Raw genomic sequence first — 10,410 nt, forward strand, 5'->3', positions numbered from 1 at the left:
TAGTCATTTCATAAAAAGTTGTGAAGAATAAATGAGCAAATACCTGTAAATGCTTATCAGATGCCTAAAACATATAAAGAGTTCAATAAATATTCATTATTGTTGTGATTGTTATCATTTAAGATATTTTTGTGCTGGTTGGAGATATTAGGTTTAAGTTTTGTTACTACTTTCATTTTGTTTAACAAAGACGTGTCATTAAATCAAATTCACCAAAGAATCCCCATAGCACATTTTATGTTTTATTTTATGTACTTATTTTAGAAATAAAGTCTTGCTGCATCACCCAGGTAAGTGTGCAATGGTGCAATCATAGCTCACTGCAACCTGGAACTCCCAGGCTCAAGCAATCCTCCTGCCTTAGCCTTCTGAGTAGCTACCACACCACCATGCCTAGTTATTCTTATATATATTTTTTGTATAGGCAGGGCCTTTGCTATATTGCCCAGACTGGTCTCAAATTCCTGGCCTCAAGCAGTTCTTCTGCCTTGGCTTCCCCAGGCATATTGGGAGTACAGACATGAGCCACTGCACCTGGCCTTATAGCATGTTTCAAAGGGGAAAAAAAATGTCTAGTGATACCTGAAAAATGTTCACATTGTTTAGAAATTACATTACAATTATAAACCTCTCATATGTACACAAACCACTCACAAATTTTTAAAAAGAAATGAAAAGAAATAAAGCAAGCATGCTTATCTAACCCAACTTTCCAATTTATTAAAAATTGAAGCCACTTGCTTACTGGGAATTGTGGTTTATATTTCACACAGAATTTTAAGATTTAGTGTTTCTCTGGCTTTTGCCCTCACTCTCTCTTCAAGTCACCTGTCTTCCACACTCATATTTATGGATGTTCTAAAGGAATGCATCACATGTGACAACAAAAATGACTGGTCAAAAATAATCTGGAATTCTTGTTGTTTAGCTTCATCTATCTCACTAAAATAGTAATCTCTACTCGGTACCTTCTACTGCATGGGACTGCCTTTGTTAAGCACCAGTGCCACCTCAGGTGGGTATCACCCTGTCCACGAAATACCATATCCCTTGGTCCACTGCCACCTTCTCTGAGTGAGCACCATGACTAATTCCCAAAGGCCTCACTCTCTTCCACCTCTAATACCACAATCTGCCTTTAAGAAGCTGAGCCATGCTACAGAAAATGTAAAATCATAGGGATTGTGCTATGACAAAAGTATAATTTCTAACTTTAGTTAGACCCTTAACACCCCTCATTAATCTTTAACCATTGTTACCTCTCCTTCTACAACAGATTGTAAAAATGGCCATGCATTCTTTCCCTGCCTTAAAGAAGTGGGATTTATTTCTCCACACCATGCTTCTCAAAGCAGGGGATTTGAAATAACAATAATAATAATAGCAAATACTTATCTACTTTTTGAATGCAGGTTGACCACAGGATTTGTTTTGGCCAATGAGGCATTTTGGCATACATGAGCAAGCAGAGATTTAAAAAACATTTGCATGTTGGAACTTAGAATGATCTTGTAATCCTGTAGCCATGTGAACAAGCTGGGGCTAGCCTGATACAGGATGAGAGACACATGATTCAGTCACCCTCATCACCACAGTTGACAGCCAGCCTATCACCAGACAGACATGTGAGTGAATCCTTCCAGGATCAGCTAGACTCGGCCAACCAACCAATCACAAACTAGAATCAGATGAACCTGACCCAGACCAAAGCTATCTAGCAGTTTCATGAACAAAATAAATGGTTTTCGTTTTAAGCCACTGCATTTTGGAATAGTTTATTATGCAACAATAGATTAATGATACACCCTTTGACTCACTTCAGTAATTATTCTAAGCATTTGCATCATCAATGACTGCTCCTACTCTTATTCTTAGCACCTAACTTTATCTCCTTTTTTTATGGGTAAAACAGACACACTTAACTTCCCACACTTTCCCAACAACACACTATAGCACAGTGCTAAAGAGAACTGGTTTTGAAGCCAAATTACCTGCTCTTCTCTTGACTCTGGGCACATACAAGCTGTAAGACCTAGAGAAAATTACACAACTTCACTGCATCTCATGTTTCTTCTCTGTAAAAGTAGGGATAGTGATAATATGCACCTCATAGAGCTGTTATGAGAATTATAAATGAAAAGTTTAGATCATTATATTGTATACAGTGAATGCTATATAAACTACCATTTTTTTTTTTTTTTTATTGTGCACTGGTCAGTGATCCAGAGCTTAATGTTTTTAACAGTTTTACTCACATACCATACTTACATATTCACCTACTACTACATTCACACATTTAAACTCTATGTTTCAGACCAGACGCGGGGGCTCATGCCTGTAATCCCAGCACTTTGGGAGGCCGAGGTGGGCGAATCACCTGAGGTCAGGAGTTAGAGACCAGCTTGACCAACATAGTGAAACCCCGTCTCTACTAAAAATACAAAATTAGCTGGGCGCGGTGACACATGCCTGTAATCCCGGCTACTCGGGAGACTGAGGCATGAGAATCGCTTGAACCCGAGAGACAGAGATTGCAGTGAGCAGAGATTGCACCATTGTACTCCAGCCTGGGCAACAAGAGCGAAATTCCGTCCCAAAAAAAAAAAAAAATTAGCCAGGCATGGCAGCATGCACCTGCAGTCCCAGCTACTCAGGAGACTGAGGCAGGAGAATTGCTTGAACCCGGGAGGTAGAGGTTGCAGGGAGCCAAGATCACACCACTGCACTCCAGCCTGGGCAATAGAGTGAGACTGTCTCAAAAAAATTTATATAAATTAATAAAGTATATGATAAAATATATGTTTCAGTGGTTTTTAGTATGTTCAGAGTTGTACAACCATCACCACTATCTAATTTTAGATGATTTTTTATCAACCCAAACACAGCTTGATTTTGAGACCTGAAGTCCTAAGGGGGATCTGAAACAACTCCTTGGGAAAAGGCCAAGAATACAACAGGGAAGATCAAATATGAATGCTGGTCCAATGAACAGACGCAGAACTGTAAACAAGAGATGAAACCAAGAATCAGAGTCAGATGGGAATATGGTTAGATATATTTTAACTAATAGTGAAAATTGGGAGAGGATAAGATACAAGCAGCATTAGACTGTCTACAGCTGACATTACCATGTATGCCAGACTGGCTTAAAGATGTGGATTCAGGGGAAGCTCCTTACTCCCCACATTCAGGTCTCCCCTGCCAAGGCTGGCAAATCAAGGGTTTGCCCCAGATTTTTGCCCTCTAAAAAGTCCTAACATATCTTGGTATGCCTTAGTCAACGTTCTTTGGGTTACAAGTATAACCTTCAAATGTCCCCCAAGTTCAGAATCAAAAGGATTGCTTTTCTTTTTTAATGTCCTATTAACATAGTCTTTTTTGTTGTCGTTTTGGTTTTTGAGTCAGGGTCTCACTCTGCCACCCAGGCTAGAATGCAGTGGCATAATCATAGTTCACTGCAACCTCAATTTCCTGGGCTCGAGCAATCTTCCTACCTCAGCCTCCCTAGTAGCTGGGACCACAAGCACACACCACCACACCCAGCTCATTGTTAAATATTTTGTAGAGACAGAGTCTCTCTATGTTGCCCGGGTTCTGTTAACACAGTCTAAGCCCTCATCTTATGTAACTTCGGGGAGTTTTGTCTACTCTCCAAGTATTTCTAAGATTCCCTGGGAAATGTTTACATCTTCCACAAACATATCCTTACTGTTTCCTGCCATCTCTTACTCCAGATTACTTCTTTGTTTCTCACAATATCTCCTCCTACTCTCTCAAAGTCATTTCTCCATCCTGCCAGAGGTATCCCCTTAATAACTTACCCCAAGTATAGACATAGGCATCACCCTAAAATCCCAAATTACAGGAAATGTTAGGCTTTAGTGTTATAAATTTAACTGCTGACTTCAAGATAAAAGCACTACAACAACACAGGAAGGATGATTATTTAAAACAAAACACAGCTAGAATCTACTGGCCATACTTGACCTCAGAGGGTTTCTCACCAGTCATCTTTCCCTTTACCCCTCAGTTGGTCACAGAATTATAGAATACAGCTTCCCGCTCAAGGTCAGGACTACAGGAGCAGAAGTCCCTTCAAGTCTGTCTTTTCCTCCCCAAACCATGGTTTCTCTTTCTCACAGACCCAGCCAGAGAAAAAAATCTGTCCTTCTCTACCTATGGGCCACATTTCTTCCTTGAGGATGATTGACGGTGGGAACATGCATTGTATTCAGGAAAGCACTCTTATTTCCTGCCATGCAAAATATGATATGGACCCTGGCTCCAGGAAGCAAATACATTATAGTTGACAGTACCGTTCCCAAAGTCTGATTTATTCAGCCTTAACTAGGACCATGTTGTTCACTGACTGTTCTGCTTAGGCACTGCTATGACAGACACAGTATAGTTCCTTTTCACACACTGTCCTCCATGTTACAGTGAAAAGGACTTCAGATCTGCATGCTTCTCTTCTGGTCTGTTCTCCCAATCTCTTTTGAGCAATTTTTTGTTTGTTCATTTGTTTTTTAGACAAAGTCCCGCTCTGTCACCCAGGCTAGAGTACAGTGGTGCAATCTTGGCTCACTCTGCCTCCCAGATTCAAGCAATTCTCCTGCCTCAGCCTCCCAAGTAGCTGGGACTACAGGCATGTGCCACCACACTTGGATAATTTTTTGTATTTTTGGTAGAGATGGAGTTTTGCCATGTTGGCCAGACTGGTCTTGAACTCCTGGTCTCAAGTGATCCAGCTGCCTCACTCAGCCTCCCAAAGTACTGAGATTACAGGCATGAGCCACTGCGCCCATCCTGAGCAAATATTTAAATCAAAGATACACACAACCCCCAGAGAAAATAATGATTATAGTCTATCATAGAGCAGCCTAAGTCTGGAATTTGAAGAAAACAATCAACTTTGTAGGCAACCAGTCTGTAAAAGATGAAATTGCAGGCAAAAGATGCACATAATTCATACTACTAACCCAAACATTTATCTAAAATGGAGGCATATTAATTTGTTTTCTATCACTGTGTCAGGGCCCTCCCCAAAACATTAAATAGTATTCATCACTCAATGATATGGTTTGGGTTTGCATCCCTGCCCAAATCTCATGTCAAATTGTAATCCCCAGTGTTGGAGGAGGGGCCTGGTGGGAGGTGACTGTATTTTCTCCTTGCTGTTCTCAAGCTAGTGAGTGAGTTCTCACAAAATCTCATTGCTCAAAAGCGGGTGGCGCCTTCCCCTTCCCTCCCTCTTGCTCCAGCCATGAAAAATGGGCCGCTTTCCTCTTTGCCTTCTGCCGTAATTGTAAGTTTCCTGAGGCCTCAGGTGATTTGTCCATGTCTACTTTGACCAGCTGTGACCAGGGGACAGGATAATACAAGCTCGCAGTCCCTTAAATATACTTCCAAAATCCAAAAATGTATTAAAATTCAAAGCTTTTTTATAACTCATTTGGCAGCAAGCTATCTGATATTATATACAAAAATTAACTCAAAATGGATAAGAAACTTAAATGTACAAACTAAAACTATAAGACTCTGAGATAGTAACATTTAGCCTAGAGGTTTTCAAATGGGGGATTGTTTGCCCACTAGAAAATATCTGGTAATCTTGTGAGACATGTTTATTGTCATGGCTAGAAGAAAATGCCACTAACATCTAGTGAGCAGAGGTTAGAGATGGCGTTAAACATCTTTAAGCCCACAGAACAGACTCCATAGCAAGGAATTGTTAGGTCTAAAGTGTCAATAGTGCTGGGGTTGAGAAATTCTACTTTAATCTCTAAAAATTATCTATATGATGGGGAGTATATAGGAAGTTTCTATTCTTTCTCCTCATTTTTGCTGTGAACTTAAAACTTCTCTTAAAAAATAAAGTTTTTTCAGGCCGGGCGCGGTGGCTCAAGCCTGTAATCCCAGCACTTTGGGAGGCCGAGACGGGCGGATCACGAGGTCAGGAGATCGAGACCATCCTGGCTAACACGGTGAAACCCCGTCTCTACTAAAAAATACAAAAAACTAGCCGGCGAGATGGCGGGCGCCTGCAGTCCCAGCTACTCGGGAGGCTGAGGCAGGAGAATGGCGTGAACCCGGGAGTCGGAGCTTGCAGTGAGCTGAGATCTGGCCACTGCACTCCAGCCTGGGTGACAGAGCGAGACTCCGTCTCAAAAAAAAAAAATAAAGTTTTTTCATAGTTAAAAGTCATCTACATCTCTCATTGATTGCTCAATGATAATAACGTTACATTTGCCTAAGTAAAAATGATATAATTATTACTCAAAAAAGATATTATAGTATTTCCTTTTCAAACCAAAAGAAGATTGTTCGCTCTTCCTGCTTCTTGCACATACCTGAGGGGAAAATTAAAACCAACGACTCAGCTAGATTTCTTTTTAAACAAAAAGTCTGCTATCTGTGTCTAATTTTAATTAAAAGAGAAAGATTCATTGCTAGCTACCCCCATGACCATCACTGCTGCTGCCACCACATAAAAGGAAAAATGGTGGTAACATGGAAGACACCCAGATGGTCTCACAGGCTCTGCGGAGATGAGAACGGTAGCTGAGAATTTGGCTAGGGATCTTACCAGAGGAGTTCACTGCAACTTCAGGAGGTGCCCAAAGTGGTCCTGGAGCTGAGGAGTCCAAGGAGCATTGCCTAAATGTGGGACAATGTGCCTAAATGTGGGACAAATGTGGGTGGTACAGCTCTGGGGAAGTATGAGATCTTTTCCACCACCATCGCCAGTATGATGACGGAGGTCTGCCAGATCCTCAGTGAGCCTAGAGAGGATGGAACACGCTAGCCCAGGAATGGATTCAGACCAGCAACACCTCCACAAGGCTAGGGTTGGGTTGACACAAAGGGGCACTCTTCACCCCCAACACCAAACACCCACACTCCATCACAGATTAAAGCAGGGAAAAGGGGGAAATCTGAAAGACTGAATCATACATAAGAATCCTATTCACCTTAAGAGACTGTTCAATTACTTAACCAGACCAAGTTTATCAGACTCCATTAAAAGCTAGGTTTTTTTTTCCCCATATCACCTAATGGGGTGGGTATGGGGGCTTACAAGAAAAAGCAAATTTGTTGTAGAAAATCAGTTAAAGTTTCTTTGCACATCCATGTGCTAAAAGTAAATTTGTGACTCCACTGCACACATTTTTACATACTGATCAACATTTTTCAGCATGCTTGTGAAAGATTTGGAGCAAAATAGATGAGAAACAGTGGAGTGAATGAAGAAATGTTTTTAAAATGGATAAATAGCCAACTTCATTAAAATAAAAGTACAGCTACCCACCTTTTGATCCCACACCGACTCTGCCATTGTTAATAGGATGTAGGGGCTGCATTGATCTGTCCTCCTACTCTACCCAGGAAGCAGCTTCCTTGTCCTGTGTCTAACCCACCAGGAGGTTTCAGGTTTTTTTAATGCCTAAAAATCATTGTACTTTTAATTTTTTTAATTTTAAAATACTGCCAAATTATATTCAAGGTGTGCAACATGATGAGATGTGTGTACATATTGTGTAATGATAACCACAATCAAACGAATTAAAGCATCCATCTCCACCCATGTTGTACATTAGATCCCCAGAACTTGTTCATCTTATAACTGAAAGTTTGTATCCTTTGACTAACATTTCCCCATTTCTCCCCCACCCAGATCCTGCAAACCCTCATTCTCCTCTCTGCTTCTACGAGTTTGACTTTTTAAGATTTCACACATAAATGAGATCATATAAGCATTTGTCTTTTTGTGTCTGACTTCACTTAACACAATTTTTCCTGGTGCATCCATATTATTACAATGGCAGAATTTCCTTTTTTTTTTTTTGGCTGAGTAATATTCCATTGTGTATATACCACAATTTCTTTATCCATTCAGGCACTGTGGGACACTTGTCTAATGTGAATAATGCTGCAATGAATATGGAGTACAGATATGCTTGGGATACTGATTTCATTTCCTTTGGCAATATACCCAGAGTGGGAATCCTAGATCATGTGGTAGTTCTATTTTTAATATTTATAGGAAACCAGAAGGAGGTATTTTGGTTTTCATAACTAGCACCATCCATCTTGCTGTCTCCCCCAGCAGGCATAATAAAATAATGTCTGTCTTTTGGATTCTCTACTATTAATTTGAATGAGAGTAGATTATTTGTTTACTTTAGAAATCCACCAGTAATAGCTTTTGCTTATTTGTTTTTAAACTCCATGAATGAAGGAGAAGAAGGCAGTACCAACAAAATTCTTCTGATTTCATTTAGAGAAATCAACCTTATATGTATATATTAGTTTCCTAGGATTGCTACAACAAATTACCACTGTGTGGCTTAAAACAACAAAAATTTATTCTCTCACAGTTATAGAAACCAAAAGTCTGAAATCAGAGTGTCAGTGGGGTTGGTTACTTTGAAATTTCTGAACAATTCATTCCATGCCTCTCTCCTAGCTTCTGATGGCTGCAGGAAATCCTTCACATTCTTTGGCTTATAGACACCACTCCAGTCTCTGCCTCCATCTTTACATGACATTCTCTCCTGTGTGTCCCTGTGTGTTTTCTTCTTTTGTTTCATAAGAACATCTGTCATTGGATTTACAGCCCACTCTAATCCAGGATGAGTTCACTTTGAGATCCTTTCCTTAGTTATATCTGCAAAGACCTTTTTTCCAAATAAGGCCACATTCACAGGTACTGGGAATTATCGCTTGGACACATCTTTTAGGGAAACACAATTCAATCTACTACAATGTGTATTTAAACCTTTTAGAAAATAGGGAATTCAATTAAAATATTATTACCAGCACAAGCAATTATTAAGACAACCAACCAGAATTACATTTTTTAGATATTAAAGGTTACTTTCAGAGGCCACAGCAACAATCTCTGAAGTCACAGTGTCTTACAAGACTCTTAATTAAAATTAATATTTACAAGGAGAATTTTATGATACAAACTAGTATCTGTTTACTGACCCTCTTGGAGAAGACTAAACATTTCTCCTTATCTTGTTAATATTTCTTTCACCATAATTATGAAGGCCTGTGGTTTTCCAAGCCTAAGTCTTAGAAAACCAGCCATTAATTGGTGGCAACAGGGGAAAAAACCAGCTCTGAGAGCTCAAAACTGACCATATGGGAAAGGAGAAAGGAGTAAAATAGGATACTTAATAAATGCAGTACAGGACATGAAATGCTTTCCATCTATGCTTCCCAACCATAGATTCTAAGTTTCTATAAAGATTTGCATTTTGAGTTATTGAAAATTTTTTCCAGAGGTGGCATTAACAGGTATGGTATGGATGTGTGGACATGACTCAAGGGAGCTATCTGTGAGTGGTACTGGCCAGATAAAGTAGAGTAGCTCTGCCCTTGCCTCTGTTATTGGACCAATGGGTTCACCTTCTACTCGCAGAGCCCTGTACTCCCATACTTCTGCGGCATTTCTCATGTTCAGTGACCAAAGTAAGCCAGGTATCCTGTCTATGTGGTATGGCTATAACAATGGGCATGGTACTGGAAGAGGAATTTACAATAAAATGTACAAGTCCCTCCCTCACTAGAGTTCAGGTGTGGCAGGAACACTGCCTTGTGGGTCAGATTTGGCATTTCAATCCTCAAAGGATCACTGGGGTAAGGTATATACCCAAAAAGAAGTAGAAGTGGAATTGTAAATAGGGTAGTCTGAGAGTTGAGCATAAAGTTAGGGAGACCCACAATTGCTTTCTAGCCCAAAGAGCAACAGTGAAATAATAAGGAGCAAATGTAACCAAGAAACAGGAGACAGACGGAAATTAGACCAGAATGAAAATAATTCAGAACAAGTAAAATAGGTCTTGGATAATTTGTATAATTTCCACAAAACAACACTAAAGATTGGATTATTGATGGGTGAGGTAGACGTGTTGGATTATCTTGAAATTTAGAACTCCCTTCAACTTCATGCCTCCCCAGTTATACTTCTGTGTATCTACCCAGAAGAACTGAAGGCAGGGACTTAAAGAATATTTGTATATTCATGGTCATAGTGTGACTGGCTTAAGTCCCACTGCTCAGCACTCAGAGGCCAAATACAGGAGAAGCAAGGTGTGGTAAAAGGAAAGCAACTTTATTTAAATGCTAGCAGTTGGGGAATGGCCAAAGGCCATTTCGGTTACGAATTTGGTGCCCCAGGTGAGGAACTGTGTATTTTGATCAACTCAGCCTGTACACCTGGTCTCCAATGAGTGGAGCAATTGGCTGTGGCAGTGCACCAGGGCTTACCCACCCATGCTACCAGGCAGGACAGAGTCCACTTGCAAACTCCAGCTTCTCATGGCTAGCTGACCCCACAACTGGGACCTTAGGGAATTCCCAGCAGTTGCCAAGATTTTCCCTTCTCTCCCCTTCATGTCT

The sequence above is a fragment of the Piliocolobus tephrosceles genome, chromosome 1, assembly GCF_002776525.5.
Source record: "Piliocolobus tephrosceles isolate RC106 chromosome 1, ASM277652v3, whole genome shotgun sequence".
Taxonomy (NCBI): Eukaryota; Metazoa; Chordata; class Mammalia; order Primates; family Cercopithecidae; genus Piliocolobus; species Piliocolobus tephrosceles.